Source organism: Podarcis tiliguerta, assembly GCF_965153285.1.
Source record: "Podarcis tiliguerta genome assembly, chromosome: 11".
Lineage (NCBI taxonomy): Eukaryota > Metazoa > Chordata > Lepidosauria > Squamata > Lacertidae > Podarcis > Podarcis tiliguerta.
The window spans coordinates 51,602,161-51,628,691 of NC_139544.1; the positions used below are offsets into that span (position 1 = coordinate 51,602,161).

The 26,531-nt window shown below is 43.9% G+C and overlaps 1 protein-coding gene across 3 annotated transcripts in view; it reads right to left on the reverse strand.

Moving 5' to 3' along the window:
- Positions 1–26,531, reverse strand: part of DCC (DCC netrin 1 receptor) — a gene marked incomplete at its 5' end in the record, with an annotated part of 926,289 nt that overhangs the window by 355,287 nt on the left and 544,471 nt on the right. The window lies entirely within an intron of this gene.

Sequence of the window (26,531 nt, forward strand, 5' to 3'; positions counted from 1 at the left end):
ATGGGCCATCACTGGTCTTTGTGCCTTAATGGCTTAAACTCAGCTAGCTCTGCCAGGCTAGGGTAGCTTACTAGCACAAGCTAAACCCAGGTATGTTGGTGTATGACACAGTTTAATCAAACTTGATTAATTCTAACTTCTACTAATTCTAAGAATTATGGGTGACTTGTACCTACAAACTCCAGCACCCTGGATCTATAACAGCAGCCATTCAACTGCAACCATATCCAATATAGGTTTTCATAATGCATCATGTTTCAAAACTGACCAGACCTTTGATGTGTCTGGGCAAAGCTTGGATAACCACATTGATTATGTAACAGTGGGGACAACATCTTCATTTGCATAAGTATAACCTGTGATTAGCTTTGCAAAATGAATCAATACGAGCAACATTATTTCCAAGCACAGAGGAGGAAGACTTAAGCCAGATTATCTATTCGGAGGACAAATTCCTATTAAGCTGGCAATTATCTGTTGTCTTGTATTACTATAATGTATTAACACTTTTGCTGTATGGTATATGATATGCTAATTTAATTTAATTTCATCATTACCATAATACTAGTTATAGTATGATAAAAATTTGCAATTCAAGAGAAACTGCTAATAACATCACATTTCTAATGAGTTTTCCCATCATCAAAGGAGACAGGGGGGGGGGTGAGGGGAATCAGTCCTGTTTGTCAGCTTTCAACCAGGGAACAATATTCATTATTTTGAATATTCATGGTTGCTAGAAAACCAGATTAGATTTTAATTTCCTGGGTAGCATCCCTGGCTTATTTTTTGATACAGAAAATGCAATTGTATTTCTTAAGCAGCCATGCATAATGTCTGAATTATAAAGTTTTTACAACTGTATCAATAGCAAATGGCATTGTGAAATATGCACACAGTGGATTCCAGAGTCTACCAGAATTGCAGACACATATCATGAATTTTCAACCTCCTTGTACTCAGTAGCTAAGGTTCAATTCATATCATTACTTTTGATCATACAAGGTCAGTAAAAATACTTATGTTAAAAATTATATCTAGGCTTTAAAAAAATCCAAGTCAGGTGAAATTTCAAGATAAAAAATAACCATATCCAAAAGTGACAGTATGAACATTTTAAAAAATAAAATCATAGAGCAGTAAGATATAAACATAGTAAGTATGAATGGGAGCACCAGCGAAACAGTAGCTGTATATGGGATCCTCCTCAGAGAGGGTCCTGGTTGCGCGTGGGCCAGGGGACATCCCCAAAAACTTATTTGGTAGGGTCCTAGGGTGGAGCCAGGCATGTATAGTGAGGCCCCATAGCCAGGCTGCTTGAGCCAATCCGGTTATGGAGGCGTGATTGGGGGGGGCCTATAAAAGCGGAAGCACAACATGGTCAACGGCCCTTGCTTCACACTGCCGAACACCTGCCCTCCCGTCCCTATGGTTTGTTTGTTTTGTCTTGGCCTTGCTTTGGACATGGTGTGGTTGCCTGTTTTGGAATGGTGACTGGGTAGGTTGTTTTTTTTCCATTTGGCACATTGGCACTGGCCATTTGGTTTCCGCCTACCCCCTTAGCAATCATCACAACTTTGTAAGGTTTGGCGGTTAGGCATTGGCTGGGCAGCCGAGTGGGAGGGCAGGTGCGGCCATCACCTGCCCCTCCATGAATAAGGGTATTCCGGTATTGGAATCTGGGGGTCCTGGATCTTGTCCAAAGCCAACTTGAGGGGCTAGGGCCATGCCAGGACCACAGAAACCCCGAGGTGAGCTTTGGTTGATCTTCATCGATGTTGCTCCCTCATTTGGTGTTTACTCTTCCAGACTTCCTGTCAGAGAGGCAGCAGTCATTTATAGTCTGTTGCCAGTGCCTAAGGCCAATACCACTCACTACGCTGTAATCAATAAAGTTGTGGCCTAAATTTGCCCAATAACTTAAATTAAAATTATGTCTCAGTGTGAAGTTATTTATTTGGGGGGTGGCTTGGGGCCTTGAGGCACAGACAGTGGTACCTTGATTCTCAAACTTAATCTGTTCTGTAAGTCCATTCCAAAACCAAAGCATTCTGAAACCAAGGTGCACTTTCCCATAGAAAGTAATGGGAATTAATCTGTTCTAGACTTTTAAAAACAACAATTTAACAGCAATTTAACATGAATTTTACTGCCTAACAAGACCATTGATCCATAAAATGAAAGCAATAAACATTGTACTGCAGTCACACAATCAATCAACCAGTAGCTGAACTAGGTTCCACACAGTCACAAAAGCAAAACAAAAAGAGCCGCAAAAACAAAAACGCAAAATAAATAGCAAAAACAGACAGACCTCAGCTTAACACTCAAAACAAAAGTGTGGCCCTCAAAACGGAAGTGTGGCACTTAAAACTGATGGATAACACTCAAAACAGAGCAGGTTCAGCTTCCGAAAAAAGTTTGCAAACCGGAACACTTAATTTGCAGTGTTTGGGTTCCAAGTTGAGAACCAAGGTACCACTGTACAGGCAACTTGTGGCTCCCAGCCTAATTTTGAAAGCCCTTTTGAAAGAAAGGAGTGGAGCCCACTAGCGTGAGCAATCTGCCCCCTGTCACTGCAGCCCCACTGGGTGGAGAGGAAAAGGAAGGAACAGGAAGAAGGATTGGTGGGAAGGGAAATGGAGGCTCTGCATGCTTTATATTCTGTCCTTGTCCATTGCTGACTTTAGCTCCACACACTATCAGCATGCAGCCCCTGACAGATTGCAGGAAAATGCAGCAATCATCAGGAAAAGAAGTGGCACATCCTTGCTATACAAGGAATGTCAGGATTTTATTTTTTTAAAAGAGTTAAAAGAATGGCATAGAGAAAACAGACAAAGAAAAGCTTTTCTCCCACTCTCAAAACATTATAACTCATGAACATTCAATGAAGGTATATGTTGAAAGATTCAGGGTACGTAAAAGAAAGTCCTTCTTCTCACAGCACATAATTAAACTATGGAACTTGCTCCCACCATAGGCAATGATGGCCACCAACTTGGGTAGTTTTAAAAGAGGATTAGACTGATTCATGGAAGTCAAGGCTATCATTGGCTATTATCGATGATGGCTATGTTCTACCTCCACTGTCAGAGGCATTAGGACTCTGAACAGGTGGGTAGTGTGCTGGGTCTAGGGGTAAACCCAAGCAACACATTCCAGATCCGGTCCCGAATCCGAGGGTTCCATGAAGAGTCAGTCTGACAGGGCCCAGGCAGGACACAAGGCAGAAAACCAGGCAAGATCAGGCACAGGGTCTCAGGCAGGTTCTAGCAACCTGGGGCGGCATCCGGCATGCTTTTATCTCTGTCGGGGTAGCGGCTGCTCCTGATCCCCCAGTGACTCACCTCCCTGTCTCGCCTGAAGGCGAGCACTCCTCCTGAGAGTACTCAGGTCTCTCCTTCTCTCAGACCTAAGCCTCTGCAGCTCAGGAGACGTTGGTGGATTACTAGACCCAGAGGCTGCCTCAGCCTCTCCTGACCCAACTGGTAGTGGAGCAGCTGTAAGTGATTGCCCAGCTGGAGGCAATGAGGTAATCCCCACATCGGGAGCCAGGGCAGGCTCAGGCCCCTGACTCTGCCCAGCTGGTGCTTGTTGCAGGGGAACCTGGGCAGACTGGGGTTCTTCAGGATCAGGCCCCAGACTTGGTTCAGATGATGCCTGAGGCAAAGGATCCAGTGCAGACTGAGTCTCCTCTAGTTCTGAGTCCGAGCCCGAGTCCCAGGCCATCACAGGTAGAGTTCTGTCCAGTTTGCAGGTACCCTGTAGTCATCTGATTGGCCAGTGTGAGAATCTTAATGGATTTTTCCTCCATGAATTTGCGCAATCCTCTTCCAAAGCAAATCAAGCTGCAGACCATCACTACCTCTTATGACAGCAAATCCCATAATTTAATTAATTGAATGAGTACTTCCTTCTTTGTGTCCAGAGTCTTCCAACATCCACAAAGTATTGACAACAATGGTTAGAGTTGTAATTCTGTCTGTTTCACGAGACTGCTGAACCACAGACATGCGGGTGAACTTACGAAGCAGACACACCAAGCCTCTCCGCCATTTTCCAATAACCATCTTCACTGGACAGACATGAGCTCTAACATTATGTGGAAAGATGAAAAATGTCTCCTAATCTACTTTCCCCATACCATGCAGAATTTTTGCCCTGCTCCCTTTTACTCACTCTTTTTTCTAAAATAAAAATCTCCAAATGTTGCAACCTTTCCTCAACAGGGTATTGATCCAATCCAGTCCCTTGTTCTGGCTGCCCTTTTCTGAGTGGGACCCCAAGGCCAAGGAGTTAGCCTAATGAGCTACTACAGACATATCAGTCCACTATAGGCCCTCTGCCTATAGGCCAGTTTCTCCAACTTAAGCTCCAGCCCATGACCTCTGGGAGTCTTAGCTGGAGAACAGGCCCTGCAGGGCCTCAAACCTGAACCCTGACAACTGATTCCTTGGCATTTGTAACATGGAAGCATACCAGAAACTGCTTCAAGTGCTATTTGATTTCAGGAACATGAGGCAATGGAGTTCTGATCCACACACACAAAATGAGTGTGGTTCTCTATGCTTCTGCTATAGGAATCCCGTGCCTAAACAAACAGACACCGATCCATCTACTTTAGGCCAATTTGCACAATTCAGCTGATATTAGAAAGCAATTTTGAAATCAGCTTCTTTTCCTTTTAGCTTTATTCTGATTTTGCCCTTTGGTCATAATCAAATGCTGGCATTATACACCAGTTCTCTGATTAGCCTTTCACACAGTTCCAAAGGAACTGCATGGTGGGAAGGAGGGAAAGGTTAATTGTTTGTTGACTCTGCTTGTAAGAAAGAAAGCTATGAATAGCAGTGCAGTCTGGGTAAGGACATAACATCGCTCAGTTGTTTCCATCCCCCCTCTTCTTCACAACAGATTTCAGCATTGGACATCTGTAATATCACACCCCCTCATCTGTCCTAGGAAAACTGGGACATTCCACTTTTTAATGCAATCCTGTCAAGGTTTAGTTCCTATACAGTTTCTTTCTTGTTTATATTTAAATACCACTTTCTAGGAAGACCTCACAAACTGGTTTACGTAAGATATTTCACAATAAGCATCAATATTTAAGAAGTTGCTCCTAAACCATTTGTCTAGAAGAGGATATGTCTAGGGGGTGGAATTTTCTGAAAATATTGCTGTTGAGTCTCCCCCCCCCCAACTCTTGTCGTGCTGTTTAATCTCTGATAATAATTTTTATTAGTTTTCAGTTACAACAATCCAATAATAGCTTCATTACAGCAATGCCAAATTATAATGCAATTAATAATACCAATAACTGAGATGCCAAATTATACAATTTAGATGCCCCCCCCCCCACGTACTAGAATTAATGGTTTGATTATTTATTTTGTTTCTGTGTTCTGTCTTGCTGCTTAATCTCAGTTGGGTGCATTTCTTCAACCAGTTCCACTAAAACAAACATATTTTTTGATGTTATATGTATTATTACAAAGATGTTGTTGGACTACAACTCCCATCGGCCTCTGCCAGCTTGTCCAAAGACCAGGGACAATGGGAGTTGCAGTCCAAGAAAACAGACCATAAACATTTTAATTCAGAGTGCATTTGATACTTATGCTCAATTTCATATATCTATCACGTATACAGACTTAAGGTGAATATTGTGAATAATGATAATAAATACACTACAAGCTACCCTTCTGTAAGGAAAGCATTATATAGTTCACCATAGTCATGTTGGACAATAGTAGAGAAACGGGCAAGCGTAGTCAATTAATAGTCTATCTGAGAATTTGTTGTCTAATGATTTTTCAAAAATCAATTTTTCACCATTCAGAAGGACGTTAAAGAAATGGTTGCCGAAGAGGGTAATGATCAATTTTCGCCTTTAATGCCATTATAAAACTGATATTCAAACATTCCCGGTAGCAAGTGACTTCAAAGGCTATTTCTCATTGTCTGAGAACACCCTTTGTCCACATTTATGGCTCAGTGTACATCAAGAGAGCTGATGCTGAGGAATGAAATTCCCTCCTGAAGGGGTGTGCGTGTGTCTTCAAGATTACTGTAGGAAATGTCAAGCAATTCCTGTAATGAGCTCACAAAGGTGTCCCAGCAACCCATTGAATGATTACCAGCAAAGGAGCTCGTTACGTGAGGGGCATGGCTGGACGACCTCACCATTCCTTGAAATGTCTTCCTTAGAAATGACACCTGCTTTTGCCAAGGAGAGCATTTCTATGGCAAAAGATGTCCGCTATTTGCTAATGCATAATGTCTTATGCTTTGAATAGCAATAAAATAAATGTGGTGGTGGAGCCAAGGAAGATGATGGCTGTCATCAGTTCCTTAGCCCTGTCAACATTTCCAAAGGGAAGGCTCTAGGGGGCACATCATTAGCAGGCCAGATTGTCCTCTTTTAAGCTGTTTCAAATGCATTTCTGATGTATTTCTCATGATAGATTCACTTTATGAACAATACTGTGGCAATGTTTCTTGTCTTCTCCTTGTAACTTAACTAGATTACGTGCCTGCTGCTTTTGGCTTATAGGTATATGGTTTAATGTGATTATGGAAAATGATAGACAGAACGAAGGACCTACAGGGATCGCATTACCAGCCCATTTATGTCCATCTTGCTCAATTCAAGCAGAGGAGAGTCTGCAAACATGAGAACATAAGGAGAGCCCTGCTGGATCAGACCAAAGATCTATCTAGCCCACCATCTTGTTCTCCAAGTGGCCAACCAGATGTCTGTGGGAAGTCTACAAAGAGATAGGAGTTCAACAGCTCTCTTTCCACTGGTGATTTCTAGTAACTACTATTCAGAGGTGTGCTGCCTTTGATGGAAGTGGCATCGCACAGCCATAGTATGTGAAATTGTTTTAATCCCTTCTTTAGGAACACAAGAGGGACGCGGGTGGCACTGTGGGTTAAACCACAGAGACTAGGACTTGCCGATCAAAAGGTCGGCGGTTTGAATCCCCGCAATGGGGTGAACTCCCGTTGCTCGGTCCCAGCTCCTGCCAACCTAGCAGTTCGAAAGCACGTCAAAGTGCAAGTAGATAAACTGCTCCAGCAGGAAGGTAAATGGCGTTTCCGTGCGCTGCTCTGGTTCGCCAGAAGTGGCTTAGTCATGCTGGCCACATGACCCGGAAGCTGTATGCCGGCTCCCTCGGCCAATAAAGCAAGATGAGCGCCGCAATCCCAGAGTCGGTCACGACTGGACCTAATGGTCAGGGGTCCCTTTACCTTTACTAGGAACACAAGAGCTCAACTCTTTCCTGTTCAGATGCCTCTCTGTTCTTTCATCTGTTATGTACTCCCATGAGAGCCACTTTATTTTGTAAGGTGTATATATATATATATCTGCAGATACTGTTAACCTTTGGGGTAATTATAGCCAAAGCTTTTCACACAATTTTTGCTTAGTTAGAAATTCTGCAGATCCTTTCTACAAAGGATCCAGAAGTCCCCAGGCTAAGAACTAGCTTTCAACATGTACCTGCAAGAATGCCAATAGAATTCCCTGGGCTTGTTCTATGGTATGCATAGATTATCATAGAATTGTAGAGTTGGAAGACTGGGGACCCTGTACTCCCCTCACTGCAATAAATCGTCAAGAACTGCTGCTCATAGGAGTCAACCCCCAGGGGGCGAGAGGTCTTTGCCCCCTAATAAAATATTTGAGGAGGCTGGGGGCCCCCAAATTGATGGGCATTGCCATTCAAATGATGTGTATGTACCAAGTCATGTGATCGATTATGTGGGGTGGGGCTTACCTGCCCCCCATATTTTATTCAAGTTGCACCCCTGCTACTGCTTAAAATACATATACTAAATAAATCTAGCCTAAGCCCCCTTAATAATGGCAGCTTATCTGTATCTACCTAATAAGCCTGAGCATGTTGCCTCCATGTTTTGCTTATTAACTTTCTTTTTAGATGTGCAATTGACTTGCTTAAAAATAAAACTAACGTGTCCCTGGTAACTTCGGGTCTGGCACACATTTAGCCCCTGTGTCTCCCTGTTGTCGGTGACCCTGTGTAACCCTATCACTGCCATTCTGATGTTACATCACCACTTTCAATTTCCATGTTATCTGTTGGTTGGTAATGTCTCAATATAAGACAATGAACATGGCCCAGAGACTATGCCACTCAACTATTCCATGGACAAGAAGCACCTCAGATTGAAAGTGCTTCTAAAAATGAGACAGTTGCAGGTTGATGTTGCAGCCACCATAAGGAAAACCTTTGACTGCTTCCCATGGTTTAGAGGAAGCTGCCTTTACTGAGTCGAGGTATTGGTCAATCTAGCTCATCCACACAGACCGGCATTCAGGATCTCAGTCAAGGGACATTTCTAGCCCTGCCTGGAAATGCCAGCAATTGAACCTAGAGCTACTACATGCAAAGTAGATGAACTACAAAGAAGCTACAGCTAATAGGTAGCCAAGTAGGGAAGACAATGAGACAGGTCAGAGAGGTGGGGAGGACAGAAAGCCAGACAAACAAGAGCAACCAGGAGATCTAAGTTGGAAACAAGTTGATGATTCCCCCAACGGAGGAACATCCTGAAACTGATTCAGAAGAAAGTATTTTCTCCAGCTTCCTGTCACGATGAGTTCAGCAAATGTGCATCTCACAGGGACAGGTGAATGATGTACTACAGGGGTAAGCAAACTTTTTCAGCAGGGGGCCAGTCCACTGTCCCTCAGACCTTGGGGGGGGGGGGCTGGACTATATTTTGAAAAATAATAATGAACGAATCCCTATGCCCCACAAATAACCCAGAGATGCATTTTAAATAAAAGCACACATTCTACTCATGTAAAAACACCAGGCAGGCCCCACAAATAACCCAGAGATGCATATTAAATAAAAGGGCGCATTCTACTCATGTAAAAGCAAGCTGATTTCCAGACCGTCCGCAAGCTGGATTTAGAAGGCGATTAGGCTGGATCTGGGCCCCGGGCCTTAGTTTGCCTACTCATGATTCTACAACTTTGGAGACTTTAGTGGCTGAGTTCATGTCTCTGCTCAACACCTCTTTCTTCTTACTGTCTTTGTCTCTTTCTTGAAAATGATAATTGCTTACCTGGGCAATCTCCCAGTCTCCTTATCAACCTGAACATAAAGCTCAGAGGGTTTTTTAAAAAAAAATAATAATGCAGAAATTAAGCAATCACCAGTATAACTGAGTCCTGCAGCATCTGGGAGCTAAACCCATTGGGTTGGAATCCACAATCACAGCAGCACCTGAGACTTTTATCTTTCTTTCTTTCTCTTCCCTCCCACTTTGTGACTATATATAATCACAAAGAACCATATAGTGCATAGCAACAGGACTGGGATATGAGAATATCATTTCTATCTGTGATATAAAACACAGAAAATAAAAATAAAATGTGATCACATGGGGGAGTGACATTCAGTACACTGAATTCAAATCCTAGAAGGAAAGAGTGTTATGATAGCACTAGTGATTCATAAGTCACTTCCCCCAAAACTAGGGGCATAGCTTAGATTACTTCTGAGCCACTCTGAATTAAGACTTCTCTGGAAATCCATAAACCCACCAATTCCCCAAATGTCCTGCCCTCTTCTCCTTCCCTTATTATAATGTGAGTGGTTTCTAAATCTTTCAAAAGGACTCTCCTCCTGTAAGAGAGGGGAGTGGTTGTGGGCGGGAGCCCGAGCCCCGCCTCTAGCAGGGGGCGTTAGGCCCCTGCCTCCCACTCACCTGGCTGGCGCCCACGCCCATCGGCAGGCACCCAACCAGGTGCCTCCGAGGGGGCGTGTACAGCAGCCTTAAAACTGCGGCGCCAGCCCCTCCTCGGCCTCACTCTTCGTGTCTTCGTCGTCCCATCGCGATTCACCCACCCTCCACTCCCTTTGAGCTCAGGGTCTTAGTTTTCATTGGCCTTGCTATGGACCTTAGGTTGGTCGCCCTGGTTGTCCGGGGGGCCTGGTAGGAATTTTTCCATTTGGCATTAGGCTTTTTGTTTTTTTTCGCCTACCTCGTAGCAATTGTCACAACTTTCGTGGTATTGGTGGGTAGCTTAGGCATTGGAATAATGTGTCGTGGTGTCGAAGGGCTAGGTGTGGCCATCACCTATGCCTTCAATTTTTAGGTATTCCGTTAAAGGAATCTGGCGGTTGTGTATTCTGTCCGATGCCTGCTTGGCGGGAGGCCATGGCATGACCCTCGGTGACATCAGGGGAGAGCCTATAGTTGGATTAGCATCAACAGGCTCCACCTACTGGTGAATAAACCCCCCTTGTTTCAGACTCACCCCTCTCTGAGGGGGTGGAGTCAGCTGACGTAATCCAATGCCTAAGCCAATACCTTTTCACTTGCTGTAATCAATAAAGTTGTGGCCTTTTCTTGCCCATTAACCTTATATCACGTGTCCTTGTGTATTCATTCCACTTTGAGGGGATCGGGTCCTCAAACCACAATAGACAAACCATTAACTGTGGTTTGCTGTGATGTGCAACCCGGGACAATCAGTGCTCATAATGTATTTCTCAGTCACGTCTTCTCCATAACATGGCCCTGACAACCAACATTAGAATCCCAAGTGGAATAGACCACTGGATCAGTTCTCAGAAGGCAAAAAAAGTGCACACACTCCAGGGGAGAAGTTGAATTTAAAATAAATGGGGAAATAATACAAAGAACAATTGCGGCTGAACCAGGCTACCTTCTCACCGTTCAGCCAATTTGTTGCTCTAGGGATTGAATAACCTTTGTTCTCAGCACTAAAAGTTAAGTACAGATAGATGAAAGGGAATCAAACCAAGCCTTGCAGCTATAGGCAGTCCATTACATTACTGCCCTTCCATTTTTGATGAGGTGGCTCCATTTTGATCAAATAGGAAGAAATCATCGAACTCTAATTTGATTAGCAGCAAGCATGCCATGTGGTTTTTAAGTAATCCAAGGTCACCGGGTAGGGAAAGCGCTGCTCTTTTGCATGGGTTGTTCAGGGAAATGCAACCATTCAGCCATTTCATTTGCTGCACAGAGGTGCTGTTGCAGGATCAGTTCCAAAATTTAGAATAGAATAGAATAGAATAAAATAGAATCATAGAGTTGGAATAGACCACAAGGGCCATCGAGTCCAACCCCCTGCCAAGCAGGAAACACCATCAGAGCACTCCTGACATATGGTTGTCAAGCCTCTGCTTAAAGACCTCCAAAGAAGGAGACTCCACCACACTCCTTGGCAGCAAATTCCACTGTCAAACAGCTCTTACTGTCAGGAAGTTCTTCCTAATGTTTAGGTGCAAGGACAGTGCCGTGCAAGGAATCACAAGACCATGTCTGGTCCCTTGCCCCATAATCACACACTCATGAAAGGACTGTCACCAATGTTTCCCACGCGTTGGTTCATTTCTTATGCCCTTATTATTTTAGATTGTCCAGGAAGACTCCCATTGAGTTTCCCACTGAAGCCCAGACTGGATCCAGACTAGAACTACTAATTAGTTTCCAGGCCCAAGTCACAGTGCTGGTTTTGACCTATAAAACCTTAAACGGCCCAGGACCGCAATAACACAAGGACCGTCTCTTTCCATATGGACCTACCCAGACCCTGAGATCATCTTCTGAGGCCCTCCTTCGTGTGGCCCCTCCTTGAGAGGGCCGGAGGGTGGCAACACGAGAACAGGCCTTCTCTGTAGTGGCTCCAAGTCTGTGGAATGCTCTCCCCAGGGAAGTCCACCGGGCACCGTCATTATACATCTTAAGGTGTCAGGCAAATACGTTCCTCTTTAACTGGGCATTTGGTTGATCCAACTTACATCCTATGCCCTTTTAAAATGTGGTGGTTTTTTTGGGGGGGCTATTGGGTTGCTGTTTTTATTTTTATTAGGTATTTTGTGGTTTTATATCTTAATTTTATCCTGTGAACTGCCCTGAGACCCCCGGGTATAGGTTGGTACATAAATTAAAACAAACAAACAAACAAACAAACAAACAAACAAACAAGAATTATTTATATCCAGTGCTGTCTTCAGCCTTTTAGGGCTGTGGAATCAACAAAGCAGACTCCTGTTAGCTTCCATGGGTAGCGATATACAGCAAAAGACAGAGTGTCCAAAACCCCAATTCATCTTCCTGCAAACAAATAGTCACAGCTTGTTCGGTGCACAGTTGTTTATTAGGGATAGAGTATTATACCACACACTATTCCTTGACTGAATATACTCCAGCCATCACTTGTCAGGGCAGCAGTTGGATATAGTCTGAGGCATGGGTAGGCAAACTAAGGCCTGGGGGCTGGATGCGGCCCAATCGGCTTCTCAATCCGGCCCACAGATAGTCCGGGAATCAGCATGTTTTTACATGAGTAGAATGCGCCCTTTTATTTAATATGCATCTCTGGGTTATTTGTGGGGCCTCCCTGGTGTTTTTACATGAGTAGAATGTGTGCTTTTATTTAAAATGCATTTCTGGGTTATTTGTGGGGCATAGGAATTCATTCATATTTCCCCCCCAAAATATAGTCCGGTCCCCCACAAGGTCTGAGGGACAGTGGACCGGCCCCCTGCTGAAAAAGTTTGCTGACCCCTGGTCTGAGGCCTCACGCCACATATTGGAGCTTGCCAATCCCTCACATTCATTCCCACCACCTTCTCCCTGCTGGGCTTTGATTCAATAGACATGCTGGTCAGATCTTCTCCTTCCATTCCTCCTCAGTTTTAAGGAACTCCGACGCCTCACTGTTAACAGTAGTGTTTCATCCCAGCTGTTTCTTATCTGCTTTGCTCCCACTGCAGGGAGGAAAGATACCCTGCCTTTCTCTGACTGCAGACTTGCTCTCATCTATTCTCACCAAGAAGACTCACTGACCAGCGCCCTGATCCTGCATCCAAACAGAAGGGACACACAGGGCAGTGGTGGTCCTTTGCAGATGTCAATGCATTTAATAGCTGAGATAAGAAGAAACACCGCAAACAAATCCAAATACAATGTGAGGGTTTTTTTTATAAAGAGAAAGAAAGAAAAATGAAACGAAATTGCCTTGTTACATTCTGGGGGGAAAGAGGTCAGAATTAAAGATCGCTCCAGAGCAAAAATAATAAAAAATAGTGAATGCAGGGTCAAAGCATAATTTCCTTCATCTCATTTCTGTGCAGGTAAATATGGGGACATTTCAGCAAATTTCCAAGGGGGGAGAATTAAGAGGGGCACTTGCTGCCTCAAGCTCCTATTAATTCTCTAGAAGCCCCAATTTGCTCAGGGGTGCATTAGTGAATAAAAATATATATGGTGGTAAGGCACTAGAGCACCTCACTTTTGCGGGAGGAGAGGCATGACTCATTATATGCAAGCTGAGAATCTTATCCGGAAGCCTCTCGGGTACAATTGTGCCATACCTGTGCCATTTCTGAGCTGCCTAGAGCCTTGACCTCAAGCTGTTCTCAACTGCAAAATGTCCAAAGCATATGAATTTTAACAGCAAAACAAGAAATAGGATTCGGAAAGCCAAACAATTACAACTGAGAAGCTGTTCACGTGCCTACTGGATGATGCTCTGGAAGGTATAGCAAGTGGCAAGTCAGATTATTATTCACTAGAGAACAGGGGAAGGGAAGCAATTCTAAGCACAACTGAGTGTGGCAAGGACTGCAAAATCCTGTGAGATTACTCTAGTCCACTTCATACATTACTCAAGCAAAAGGGCAATGTGGATAGTAAGGGGATGCAGGTCTGTGCCTCTAGCATTGGACAACCAGCAGCTGTAGCCTCTGATGAACAATTACAACCTCCCTCTTCCCCATGCATTAAGAATGGAGAAGCATGGATTACAAAATGATGACACAACACACAGAGAGTTTCATGTCGCCAGGACTCTCTCTTTAGAAAGGGAGGCAAATATCTGGAAACTTAGAAAGGTGCCTTATGCTAGGAATGGGTGAACATGTCTGTTTTGATTTTTCCAATCTTAAATTTGGTTCTCCACATTTCCACATCAATTCACAATTTTGTTTTTTAAAAAACTTGCTTTGAAAATTCATCAGGAATCCAGTGCAAATATATTTTAATATACACATTTCTGTATGCAATTTTGCCTAATATACTTGCTTTTGGCCAAACAATTTCATCTAATATAAAGCATTTTGGTATGCTATTTTCACTAATATTTTTGGTGTGCAAACCTTTCTCTGATACAGTGGTACCTTGGAAGTCAAATGGAATCCGTTCCAGAAGTCCGTTCGACTCCCAAAATGGTTCAGAAACCAAGGTACGGCTTCTGATTGGCTGTAAGAAGCTCCTGCAGCCAACTGGAAGCTGAGGAACGGACATCAGGGACATCAGGGTTCCAAAGAACATCCACAAACCGGAACAACAACTTCTGGGTTTGCAGTGTTTGGGATCCAAAATGTTTGCCTTGCAAGTCGTACGAGATCCAAGTTACGACTGTATGTGTTTTGTACACATTGCTTTGCTCAAGAACTGCACTGCAAAATTCAGAGAAGGGCAAATTTCAAGAGATGGCAGTGTCCCAAATCGTGCATTGTTTCAAAAAGTTTGAATTAGAGTGGCTGGCCATCCCTACCTTATACTGAGACTGACCCTACCTTATGCTGAGTCCATGTAGCTCAGCCTTGTTCACATTGACTGGAAGAGGCTCTCCAAGACCAAAAGTAGGGGTTTATTTTGGTCCTACTTGGAGATTCTGGGATTGAACCTGAGGCCGTCTGCATGAGAAACATCTCATGCTCTCTCACTGAGCCATAGCTGATCATTGCACTTGCATCTTGAAAATTTGGACAATTTGGCTCGTGCATATTGAGTGGTGGTTTTGAAAACAAAAAACAGCCTCAGCTGAAACAGGAACATTGGAGAGAACATTGTGGGGCACAACAATGAATAGCTAATATCCTCTGAAATCTATTGTTGTGAAAAAAAGAAACAATTTATTTCAGGGGAGCACAGAGGGACAGCAGGAAGGGGACTTCAAATCCTCCTGTGTTTTAGGATCTCATTCTTCAGGAATACTTCCATTTCTTTTCTCATCGTCATTATTGTTACTGGGTTTTTTTTATTGTGTTACCGAATTATTCGATGCAAACCCCTAACAGATATTACACACATGAATTGCCATACAGAAAGGCGCACCTGTATTTCTGACTCACTTGCTGATTCTACACAGTAAGGGATTATTGTTAGACACAATAAAACAGGCTTAAGTACCAGGCATGTTTGCCAAAGGCACAAATAATATTGTGGGTTAACAGAAGAAGAAAAGAAGAAGAAGAAGAAAAGAAAAACAGTGCAGAGGTTGTTCAGTCTGTGTTTACAGAAATGTTAGTATGAAGCATTTAAAAGTAACCAGAACAAATCTTCCTGAAGTGTTATTTAGTGCTGATTTCTAGTTCTCTGGCTGTGAAAGTAGGGGAGCGATTTCTGCATTCTGGGGGTGGTTGGACTGTATTCCAAGTATGTGGGTAGGGGTGATAGAAGATGGGATTAATTCATTGGTTGGGATTCAATTGAGTTGTTTTAGGCATGGAAAGAAGTCAACTTGCTTTCCCATTTCTTCCCCTGTGCTCCCTAAATCTACTTTGGAGGGTTGGGGAGGGGGGATTGGGGAAATAGAGGTGGTGAAGTCCCATTGCATGAGTGGTCTTCATTCCCTGTGTGCATGCCCTATTTATGTTCCACCCACCTATTTCAGTTTTAATGGGAACCCTCAAAAATCACAATTCCTGAATGAATACATGAACCAAAACACAGCTATCCTTCTAAATCCTAAATTTTGAATTTGAGCTGCAACTCTCTCAGCTCCTATGCTTATGGACTAGTTTTATACCAGTTTGGGTATTCAGGTGTCCCCCTCCCCACCTCCCCAAGCATTTGAGGGCATCCTCTCTGCCCGCCCCCCCCCTTCTCTCACAACACTATCATCACTCCCACAGCCCTCTCTGTGTTGGAAGCTGAACTTCTGTAAAACAGAAGCCTGCTCTATTTGCCAAGGTTCCCTGTTTAATTTAGAATCCTGGAAGATCACGGTCCTAAATTATGCCAGGTTCCTAATTGTGTAAGACGCCTGTACAAACGGGAAAGGCTCTCTATTACAACAATGAATAGAGGTGTGGGAGAAGTGAAGGCATTGTGTTGGAAGGAGTGTGTCCAGGGTGTGTGTCCCCAATGGAATTCCTGAAGAGGGCATTCTTTAGGTTGTCACTGTGCCCCCAGCAATTTCCCCCATCAAGGTTACCATTCCATTTAATGGTAGAACTGCACCAAGACAAACCTGACACCCATGCTTCATGGTTCCAGTAGCTTCATCCTTGCATTAGTATTCGTTCAACACTTTCTGCAGCAGTGATACTTCTGGAATCACCAGAATCAGGAAGATCAGAAGCCAACGCAAATTTCAGCTCGCATGCCAGAAGTATGTGATTTTAAATACTTACCTAATCTCTAAGGCACTAATTTTATTCAACTAAGCCATTTGTCGATGTATCTCCATGACTTCATTGCTATGCCATTCTACAAAACCACAGTGACAAAGAACTCTAAGATAATGGCCTCAAGGATTTTCTTATTACAGTCATGTGTATCCCTTGGCTTGGCTCATTACCTCTTGACTCACATTATATTTGTCTCTATTACACAAAAGGTTTCCGTGCATTTTCTCTAGGCACCGCAATGCTTGCATCCCTCATGATCCGGTTAGTTGAATTATCCATTATTAGAGACAGACAGATGACAATGCATGGCCCTGAACTGGCATATGAATGGGGACTATTAATAGAATTAAATTATTAGAAACCTCTGTTGCATTGTGTCTCCAAAACTGCAATCAGCAACAAATTTTATAATTACACTCCTCTCCGTTCTGCTTATTTATTCTCCCTCTGTACTGCATCATTTGCCTCTCTGCTATTATATGCACAAAACTAACAGAAGGCAATAAATTTAGCAAGTTAGAAGGAGCTATTGAACAGGTAAGGCAATGTTTCTTCCATAGATCTTATCTTACCTTTGCAAGCATTAGGGTCATGTAGATGCTTGAGTCACATACAACCCCCTCCAGCATAAATCATATTGCCATACATGAATTAAACTTCTAACCTTCACTGTGCCCAAAGTGACATCAAGGGTCTGAATGAACCTTTTTTTTTGTTGTTGTTCCCATGTCTCCTCTAATAAATTTTGTTTATCTTTCCTAGCAAAAGTCCTGTTCTTAGTAAGAGGTGGTTGGTGAGAATAATCATGAATTGCAGAGATTCCTGAAAGCAATGGAAACCCATCCATTTAGGCAAATGGGGCAGTCTTTTCTCAGCCAGCCTCAACCTGCCTGCCTTCTTATTTAAAACCAGTACAGGGGGTTTCCTCCTCCTTCTAGTCTCAGCAGGGATGAAGATGGGGGCAAAACTAGCATTAGTTGGTTCTGTCTGTCATTGGCTCTGGCTCCACCTACCATTGGCTTCTCTGCCTTCCACTTTAACACTCTCAATGGGCATCAGTCACCACTGCATGCAAGTCACAAGGTCCTTGCTGTGCACAAAAGGACAATGATATTAAGCATAGGACTGTACCACATCCTGACTTTCTTGCTGCTCCATTGCAAAATATAGGGGGTGGAAGGTCTCCTCTTTCACTGCTGATGCAGAAGTGGCAACATCAGAACTCCCCAGTTCACATAAATGAGTAGAACCCAGGAGAGGTGGCTTGGATGGAGAGGCTCAAAGGGCTTCATTCAATCTCTTGTCAGATCAAGTTGCTCATTCAGAGCTCTCCATGGTGCTGAAACAACTGATCTACCTGGCCTATTATTCCTCAATGGGGAATGAATAGGACAATTTAGAACTGGGACAGCCAACATGGTGCCTTCCAGATTATGTAAAACTACAAGTTCCTTCAGCCTCAACTAGCATGACCACTAGTCAGGGAGATGGAGTTGCAGTCCAATAAAATATGAAAGGCCACCATGTTGGTTCCCCATGATTTAGGACTATGGATTGCATCACATGATGTGAATTTGCATGAGGAAATGTCTCAGGGTGGGATCAACAGAGAAATGCATATAATTATTCAGGGTCCCGTCCCCCCCAGCTACAGATGAAATAAAGGCTCAGCCTTGTTTGCAATTCGGCTTTGGTTTGACTTTCTACCAGATTATGACAGGGTATCTCAGTGACATAAGTACAATAACTACAATTCTATAAGGCTAGCGACACTGACATTTTTGAAAGGGTGTCCTATTGTATATTCCATTGTTCCTCCTCCCATAAATATTACAGAACCATTCAACATAATCTCCTCCACATTGCTGGGATCTCCACTGGAGATCTGTGTGAATACCACAGATTAACTATGCATTTGAGGCTTTTGAGAGGCAGGCATTGAGCACTTTTATGCTGTTCCACGAGAAGGCAAAAGGTTACACTTTGGTATTCAGTGACCTTTGGAAGTTTTAGTGTTTTGATCAACAGTAAGTATATTTTAACAGGAACCGGTGAAGGGTAGGCTAGCCCTCCCACCCCCTGCAGTCAAATTCACTAATGGGTTGTAAGCTGTAAAGAGAAGCAAAGATACAGCCTGACACATTTTTAAGAGAATGACATGACATTTAACAGCTAGATGGCTAGGATACATAAGCATTAGCCTATTTGGAATCAGATGGTGAAAATGCCCTATTTATTCTGAGCTTTCAGGAATACGACAGCATGGATGATAAAGGAGCTTCCGTTTAATTGATAAACTTCAGAAGTTGTGGTATGGGAGCACTGCTGCATTGGGAAAAGAACCTGTAAATTCACTGATACTGGGAATATATATATATATATATATATATATATATGTGTGTGTGTGTGTGTGTGTGTGTGAGAGAGAGAGAGAGAGAGAGAGAGATTCAGTATTTTCACTTCTGTTTCTTACAAATGATGCATAGAACCACCACCACACATTCCACCACATTACAAGAAATATTCTACATTCTTTAAATTTGAATGTCCAAATTTGAATGTCCAAAGAGGCTCCCAGGTGCATTCCCCACTATAAACAGGTAGTTTCCTGTCTGAAACCCTGGGAAGCTACTGTAGACAATATTGAGCTAGATGGACCAGAGGTTTGGCTCACTGCAAGGCGGCTTCCTATGTTCCCAAAAAAGTACAAAGCTTCCTATCCTCTCACATGTAGAGTTTCATGGATCTCACTGAGACTCTTTTGCTTCTCCAACAAATCTAACCAAGTTACAAAGCTCCACCCCCCCCCTTGAATTTTGCTTTAGGTGAAATTGTGTGAACATTCCCACTTATTAACATATAAGTACCAAATGCTTCTTGGGAGAAAAGCAATGACAAACCTAGACAGCATCTTAAAAAGTAGAGACATCACCTTGCCAACAAAGGTCCGTATATGGTTTTCCCAGTAGTGATGTATGGAAGTGAAAGCTGGACCATAAAGAAGGCTGATCGTCGAAGAATTGATGCTTTTGAATTATGGTGCTGGAGGAGACTCTTGAGAGTCCCATGGACTGCAAGAAGATCAAACCTATCCATTCTGAAGGAAATCAGCCCTGAGTGCTCACTGGAAGGACAGATCCTGAAGCTGAGGCTCCAATACTTTGGCCACCTCATGAGAAAAGAAGACTCCCTGGAAAAGCCCCTGATGTTGGGAAAGAATGAGGGCACAAGGAGAAGAGGACGACAGAGGACAAGATGGTTGGACAGTGTTCTCGAAGCTACTAACATGACCAAACTGCGGGAGGCAGTGGAAGACAGAAGTGCCTGGCGTGCTCTGGTCCATGGCGTCATGAAGAGTCGGATATGACTAAACAACAACAACCAAAATGGCCTCAGAAATAAGCAGGATTGTGTTAATCATCACCATGTCTCTGAAAGCTGAGATTAGTTTATTTGTTTCTATTATTTTTATCCTGACCTTCCTCCAAGGAATTCAAAGTGAGGCATTTTTTCATCCTCACAACAATGTTGTGAGGTATATCAGTCTGAGCAATAGCTACTGGCTCAGGAAATTGTGTGTCCGAATGGGGATTTCAGCTCAGTTTCTCTAGTTTAAATCCACTGCACTGTCTCTATTCCAGTATGAAATCATGACAAAGTATTTCTACAGTGCCCTTCAGCTAAAACTTGCTGGAGGGCATTATGTTTTAACTAGAAATGAAAAGCTGTTATTTCACTTAAAATAAATAAATAAAATGCCGGCATTATTAGGACACTTATCCACAAATAAATCTGTTTCAATGCAGAATCAAATGATTATTGTACAGGATTTGCAAATTATTAACTGCAATTGGCTAACTTGTGCACTATGTTCCCACTTCAAAAGCACCTCAGTAAAGCGAAGTGACACACCAATGCACATTTTAAAATTCATAGCAGTTATTAGATGACACCCGGAGTTTGTCATACTCAGACAATAAATTAAGTGTATTGATTTCAGAGTCTCTACTCTAAGCATGACTAACATTGTCTGTCACCTGTCTTATATATGCAAAAGCAACATCAGGATGCTGTGATCAGTGGCGGAGCAAGCCGATTGAGTACCTGGGGCACTGTGCGTGCCCTGTGCCCAGGGTTGGGGCCAGCTGCCCACGGGGCGGGGCTAGCCGGGGCAGGATGCTCCACAGGGCCTCCAAGGCGTCTGCCTGCCTCCTCCCACTCAGCCACTCTACAGCTGAGGGGGAGGTGGTGGGCGGACCTATTAGGGCAGTGCGGAGCCTGCGGGTGGCGAAGCCACCATGTCGCTCCCAGGAGAGACGCATGGTATGGGCGCGCTGCAGGCCCTGCAGTGAGTGCCACCTGGCATTTTGTCACCCCCTCAAGTGGTGACACCTGGGGTGACCCGCCCCCACCACACACCCCTTCCTCCGCGCCTGGCTGTGATTGATAATGGGGAGGAAGTATGTGTGTGTGGGGGGGGGGTGCTCAGCCTCTTCCCCTCCCCACCTCTATATTTTTTTGCCAAAAGTGCTCCTCCCTATACTTGTTTTCTCACTGTGGGGAATCAGCCATGCTATTAAAAAGGTAAAGGGACCCCTGACCGTTAGGTCCAGTCTCGGACGACTCTGGGGTTGCGGCACTCATCTTGCTTTACTGGCCGAGGGAGCCGGCGTTTGTCCGCAGACAGTTTTTCCAGGTCATGTGGCCAGTATGACTAAGCCACTTCTGGCGAACCAGAGCAGCGCACAGAAATGCCGTTTACCTTCCTGCTGGAGCGGTACCTATTTATCTACTTGCACTTTGATGTGCTTTTGAACTGCTAGGTTGGCAGGAGCTGGGACCGAGCAATGGGAGCTCACCCCGTCGTGGGGATTCGAACCGCCAACCTTCTGATCGGCTAGCCTTAGCCACTGTGGTTTAACCCACAGCGCCACCCACGTCCTACAGACATGCTCTTACCATGGTACATAAACATCTGGAAGTCAGTGGAGACAAAAGCAGATTTTTAGAAATAGAAGAAAAAAAATCAGAGGAAAAGGCTTCCATGCTCTCATCTGGAGATGTACAGCACAGCTGAACATGCACAGAGTTGTTTTTAAAGGTACAGTACAATCTATTTCTGATCAGAAGTTAGTAAGTACTTTGAGATATTCACATGCCAGAGTATGATGTTACCAAGGAAGACAACTCTCAAAGCACACACAAAGCACTCCTCTAACACTTTGAAGAAGAATGGTGAAGGTTTGATGCTCTATATATTTTATTAAACATCCCCCCCACCTCACATTACATTTTATAGCTCTCTCAGGAAGACCATTACACTACAGAGAAATGTTGTAGAGCCGTTAGGAATTAATCTAGCCCGCCATATCAATATGTAGAACATGGAAGGCGGGCTTCACAGAACAACTGCTCAATCAAGTGAACGAATACCAGCCGCAAAAGGAAAAGGACAACAGCCAGCATCTCATAACGAATAAATTAAAAGACCTGTTTCTCAGCATTGAAAAGCTTGATGTTCTTTTCAGTTTTAATAAAGTGCAAACATGATGGTACTAAAACTAATTGGGCCTTTATGCTGATTAAATAAACCTTAGTTGATTAACCAGTGCAAACTGCCTTAATTAGCAAACGAAGGAGGGAAAACAATAGTACTTTTTTTTTTTTTTTAAAAAAAGCTAACTTTCATAACTTTTAGATGATGTACATATTTGATGTTTATTTACTACTTTTATATTTCTTCTTAATTGCCTTTCTGGGTTATCAGTTTAAGAACAAAGCCCTGACTGGACCTACTTGAGATTCATGAACAGCATAATTGATGCTGGCCACGGCCTGCTTGATTGGACATGATTTTAATTATATTTGTATATTATGATACTACTGTACACCATCTTGAAAGGCCCACATAGCAGGTGGTATATAAATATCTTAACAAATTGCTGTAGCTGCCAGTAAATAACCTTTGGTGGGATATAATCCTAGAAATATATAAAATAATGTAGTAAAGGTAAAGGGACCCCTGACCATTAGGTCCAGTCGTGGCTGACTCTAGGGCTGCGGCGCTCATCTCACTTTATTGGTCGAGGGAGCCAGCGTACAGCTTCCAGGTCATGTGGCCAGCAGGACTAAGCCGCTTCTGGTGAACCAGAGCAGCACACGGAAACGCCGTTTACCCTCCCGCTGGAGCGGTACCTATTTATCTACTTGCCCTTTGACGTGCTTTCAAACTGCTTGGTTGGCAGGAGCAGGGACCGAGCAACGGGAGCTCACCCCATCACAGGGATTCGAACCACCGACCTTCTGATTGGCAAGTCCTAGGCTCTGTGGTTTAACCCACAGCGCCACCCACATCCCAAAAATAATGTTGTACCTTGAGTATAATCAAAGCATCTTCTCCAAAGCATTAATGGATTAATTATATTCAAGGCTGTGTTCAGAGAGCAGCACTGGGTGGTTATTCCCTACCCCACCCCACCCTGGCTCTTACATTGTGAAGTTCCACAGAGTTCTGTCCTCTCTACTTTCAACAGCCTTTTTCTAGCTTTGTGTGGTTGGCCAACTGCAGCCATTCCTATATAGGGATACCCTGACCTTTGTAGTCCATGCCTTGATAGCACTGAGACTGGTTTGCAGCAATGTGTTCTAGGTGGACCTGCTCTCCAGTCTTATTTGGAAGCTTCAGCTGGTGCAGAATATGGCAACCAGGCTGCTGAAGGGGGAACAGGGCCAAACTAAAATCTTTTAGAGACCCTAAGGACTTAAAGAGTCCCATGGACTGCAAGAAGATCAAACCTATCCATTCTGAAGGAAATCAGCCCTGAGTGCTCACTGGAAGGACAGATCGCGAAGCTGAAGCTCCAATACTTTGGCCATCTCATGAGAAGAGAAGACTCCCTGGAAAATACCCTGATGTTGGGAAAGATGGAGGGTGCAAGGAGAAGGGGACAACAGAGGATGAGATGGTTGGACAGTGTTCTCGAAGCTACAAACATGAGTCTGACCAAACTGCGGGAGGCAGTGGAAGACAGGAGTGCCTGGCGTGCTCTGGTCCATGGGGTCACGAAGAGTCGGACACGACTAAACGACTAAACAAAGCACTTAAAAGGTTTTGGTGCCTCCATATAGATCTAAATCAAAATATAAACAACAATACACCATAAAATAAAGTCTTATTTTTTCAAAATGAAACAAAACCTACAGTAAGATGGAAAATAATATTTCTTTTTGTATACTTCCACTTTATTTGAATATTTTTCTCCTGCCTTTTCTAATTGCAAAGGCTTTGATCCAATCCTCGAAACTAATCTTGCATAACTATGCTTTGTAGAGATAAGGCATCTAGCCTGCTTTGTTGGGATGTTGGGATTCTTGATGTGCCCCAGCTGAGAAAATGAATGCTCAGCTGAGCAATTAATGTTAAAGAAATCCAGCAAAGGGAAATTTCTGCGGAGCCTCTCTTCCCTTGGTGGCCTAAGCACATGCTTATTTTGCGTAATGGTTAATTAGGCTGTGATGGGGGCACACGGCTGGCAACATTTGACGTCATTGTTAACACATCTGCACCGGCTACTCATCTACTACTGAGCCAGGTTCAAGGTCTTTGTATTAATTTACCAAGACTTGAACAACTTAGGTCCAGAGCATCCCTTAGATAATCCGTAAGAGCATTGCTGGTTGTCCGCCAAGTTGGCGGTGCCCATTTGACACCAACACAAAGCTCAGCCTTTAGTCCTGTGTGAAATGCCCTTCCAGCTGCAACTCAGCAGCCATCGTCTAAACATTGAAGCATTTGCTGAATACTTTTCTTTGCTGCTGGGGTTGTTGGATGGTGTTCATTTTATTTAAAGGAACGAAATTGTGATATATCATTATTCTTGATATTCAATAACAATCTGATGTAGGGAATGCATTAAGAAGTGTTTTTGAACCTCTGCCTAGATTGTGCAAATGAAAACATACCGAGAGGCTTAGCCTCTGGGTTTCTCCTTGGGTTCTGAGTACCTCCTATTCAACTGTTCTGAACAAGTACTTGAAAATATATATATATAAAGTTATAAGTGCTTGAGCTGTACTATTCAGTTAACAGCTTGGTAAAATGCATACTAAGTAGGCTATTATGATCTTGGGAGAGCTTTCATTTTTTGTTAACAAGTGCATAATTGATTTCATCAGACAAAGTTTACTGGTTAATATTTAACATGTTGCTGACATTCGTGTCAGGAGCTATTAGAACTAGAACTATCAATAGCTACTTGCCATGAAAGCTATGTTCTATCTCCACTGTTGCAGACTGTTTGCCTCTGAATACCAATTGCTGGGACAGTGCTGTTGCACCCAGCTCCTGCTTGCACACTGCCTCAAAGCTTCTGGTTAGCCACTTTGAGAAGCCACTCCCCATATATTCCAACTTGGAGTCTGCGATTTCTTTCTTCATGTGCCCCTTCCATGGTACTGCCCATCACAATCCACCATCCCAATAAAGGAAAGAGGATTTTTTGGGGGGGAATCATAGAATCATAGAGTTGGAAGAGACCACAAGGGCCATCAAGTCCAACCCCCTGCCAAGCAGGAAACAAAATCATCAGGTACTGCCACAGATGACTGGTGGGTACTAGAAGAGATAAGAGTCTGGGCCTCCAGCCAGTTTTACAGGCTTTATTAGGTCCATTTTCCTATTTACACACAGAGCTCTCAGAGCAAGTCCGGCTCATTCAGTATCAGTTGCAGAGACTGACTGTTCCTTTAATTTTCTCCAGCATAACCACTTCTGGAGCCCTCCCCTTTTCCTTCCTCTTTTACGTGAAGAGCTAAGCCCCGGAAATTGCTCCCCCCTCCCTGATTCATTGCTTCCTGACAACCCTTTGTCACCCTCCCCCTCTTCTGAGGTGCAACTACTTACGATTGAAGGCTTATCTCTGTATTTTCCCATCGTTTCCCCCTTCTCAGCCCCCAGTTCCCTGACAGTTACATAAGAGTATAAAACCTCTCCTAAGGATGATGGTGTGGTGGTGACTTATTAAATTTGTTAGTCACTTTTTTTGCCATGGCAACTCAAAGTGACTCACAAATACAATACGGTTTTGACTTTTAAAGAACTGATATGGTTTTGGTTTCTCATCCTTATGGCCAGCATGGTGTAGTGGTTAAGAGCAGTGGACTCGTAATCTGGTGAACTGGGTTCGCTTCCCCGCTCCTCCACATGCAGCTGCTGGGTGACCTTGGGCCAGTCACACTTCTCTGAAGTCTCTCAGCCTCACTCACCTCACAGAGTGTTTGTTGTGGGGAGGAAGGGAAAGGAGATTGTTAGCCGCTTTGAGACTCCTTAGGGTCGATCAGCCTTCTTTATGGTCTAGCTGTATGAAAGTGAAAGCTGGACCATAAAGAAGGCTGATCGCTGAAGAATTGATGCTTTTGAATTATGGTGCTGGAGGAGACTCCTGAGAGTCCCATGGATTGCAAGAAGATCAAACCTATCCATTCTAAAGGAAATCAGCCCTGAGTGATCCCTGGAAGGACAGATCGTGAAGGTGAGTGTTAGGGTTCCAAGGGGTTGCTCGAGAGCAAGCAGGCAAATACCTCCCTGCTCGGCTGTGAAGCCTTGCTTTTGATGCCAAAGTAAACTTTATCTGTCCCAAGTCCTACTCTCCCGTGGCTGGCTCATTCACTGGCAGAATCCGTGAGTGGGCGGTCCTTAAACCTTCCCCAGCAAAGTAATTTCTTGATGCCCAGTCTGCGCCTCCCCTCTCGGCGCGAAAGCTTACTGCGCAAGAGGGCATGGGTAACGGAGGACCTCTCTCCTCCCTGCTTTGCCCAGGCAAAGTGTCCTGGTACCACCTCGCCTCCTCCGAGCCCTGCAGCTCCTCTCCGCTGGAGGCATAGTTACTCTTGTCCGCTGAGGAGGAGCTGCTTCCCATGATCTTTGGGGGCTCTCTGTAATCCATTCAGCTTTCCCTTTCTCCCTCCTGAACCGATGGCAGTTCCCTGACAGTGAGGCTCCAATACTTTGGCCACCTCATGAGAAGAAAAGACTCCCTGGAAAAGACCCTGATGTTGGGAAAGATGGAGGGCACAAGGAGAAGGGGACGA